Below are 2,077 nucleotides of genomic sequence, written 5' to 3'. Positions count from 1 at the left end.
CCCACAGAGACCTGATGCCTCCCCAAGGGACACACGGAGATGTGCCAGCAGCGCTAAGGCAGCTCCCTGCCCACTCTGCCCCCTCCCTCCCTGCCACACTGCTCCTGGAAGTGGCCAGCATATCCCTGCAGCCCTGAGTGCAAACACCACAGCTGACCCGCCCCCGTATCCCGCTGCCTAGGAGCCACTGCCGGAGGGGAGTGTGTGCCAGTCACTTTGGGAGCTGTGCTGCCCGAGGTAAGCACCTCCACCCCCGACCACCTCCTGCACCCCTACCCCTGCCCCAGCACAGAGGCTCTCTGTGTCTTGAACAAGCACTTTCAAGGATTGGCCAAGAACTTCTGCTCTGTTTCTGTGAAAGAGACACAAAAAAGGGAACCCAACGGACAAGTTTAGTTCGCAAGCACAAACTGGCAGGGCCAAGCCTGGATCTCTCAGTTACTCAGAAAGCTCTTCAGCCAGCTCTCCCCAAAGGCCAGTCTCTAGAGGCTTTTGTGACATGATGTACTTCAAAATAGCTCCCTGTAGCTCACATAGTCATCATTCCTATATGGCTGTGATATGTCCTACCAACCATTCCATGTAAGTTATCATATGAAAAGTCATGATCTGCTGAAAACGGTTATTCTGTCCAAATATGTATAGCATGAGGGTGTGTAAAGTTATGCATTTTGCTGTATGGTTGTTACTGAAATAGGCTATAATTTTGCTAGTGACCCCTGCCGAGGAGGGTGTTCAACAGCCATGAATCAGCAGAGGAATTGTAATTAAGGGATTTCCAATTCAGTGACAGATGCCCAAACACAACACTGTGGGGACTGCTCAAGTCTATGACTCAGTTGCACAAGACCACACCAGGAGGATTCCCCAACCTAGTGACTCAGCAGAGCCCACCCGGACACGTCTGGGCAAGTGTCTTCTAGACACTTGAACTAAGGATATAAAATAGGAGACTGGGGCATCATGTTTTTGCCTTTCTTCTCCCCCACCTATGCTGGAAGCAGCAGGAATCCTGAGAAAATGAAAGTCATCTGAGGACAGTAATCCAGGTTTTAGGGGGAATTCTATGTATTAAGGAGGGTAACATCCAGTAGGATGAGAAAATTGCTTGACCTAACTACTGCCTAGTGTAATAAGGTGTAAAGTTTAGATTTTGCTGTGGTCATACAGTGCTTAGTGCTCTGCATTCTGGCCTCAAGAGCCATGGATGCAAGTTGAGTTACGATGACCTTTTCCTTGTCTCCACATTTCTTATGTGCCTACTTCTGACACTTGTCAGAAAAAACAACTGGTTTCTTTTGGAAGCATTTGCATTGCAAGGCAGAGGCAGTCTTCTCTGTTTCTGCAAAAGATTCACCAAAAGGTGGGAAGAGCAGACACATTTGTTAAGGCACTACTGGGAGCTGCATCCCTAACTCCACTTTCCCTGGCAGGTGAGTCACCCAGCTTAGCCACGGTGCGACTCTCTGGGACTTTTCTCCCAACCGCTCCATTTTTCATCAATGACATTCAAAAGGAAGGTGACATGACACCTGTGTGTGAACATCTCCAGGAATCACAAGGATGTGTGGCGCAGGCTCTCGTGTTGCAGCAATTGCAGTTGAAGCAACCGCCATGCCAATGCCAGTCATAGCAGCGTTTTCATCAACTCCAGGTTTGTGATTTGATTGTTTCCAATGCTTCTCTCCAAAGAAGCCTTTTCCTTAGCAAGCAATGACTTGGATACCAAGGGAGGCCTCTTCTGTTTCCTAGGAAGACACAGGAAAATGTGAGCAGAGGAGACAAAAGCCATACACCAAGGCACCACTGGGAGTTGAACCCAGGATCTCCTGTTTACTAGACAGGTGCTTTAGCCAGCTAAGCCATGGCACCTGCCAGATGAAAGTATTTGCAACTGTTTCATTTGATGGTTCAAGTCAACACCTGCAAATTCTAAAGTACAGACGTTCCCCATTTCCCTCAAGACTTGCAGACCTTGAGGTGTCTGGCTCTCTGTGCACAGAAAGCCACAGCTGAGTAGACAGAGGGCTTCTAACATGTGCCTCTCCCACCAGTCACTGTGATCATATAATGGTTA

The 2,077-nt window shown here is 48.6% G+C and overlaps 1 non-coding gene across 1 annotated transcript; it reads right to left on the bottom strand.

Moving 5' to 3' along the window:
• Nucleotides 1-1,798: 1,798 nt before the first annotated feature.
• Nucleotides 1,799-1,872, bottom strand: TRNAT-AGU. The gene has a single exon. It is a non-coding gene; the product is annotated as a tRNA-Thr (tRNA).
• Between the last annotated feature and the right edge of the window lie 205 nt (nucleotides 1,873-2,077).

Source organism: Mauremys reevesii, linkage group 14 (genome assembly GCF_016161935.1).
Source record: "Mauremys reevesii isolate NIE-2019 linkage group 14, ASM1616193v1, whole genome shotgun sequence".
Classification (NCBI taxonomy): domain Eukaryota; kingdom Metazoa; phylum Chordata; order Testudines; family Geoemydidae; genus Mauremys; species Mauremys reevesii.
The sequence above is the reverse complement of the archived record's forward strand: the minus strand, read 5'-3'. Positions and strand labels throughout refer to the sequence as shown.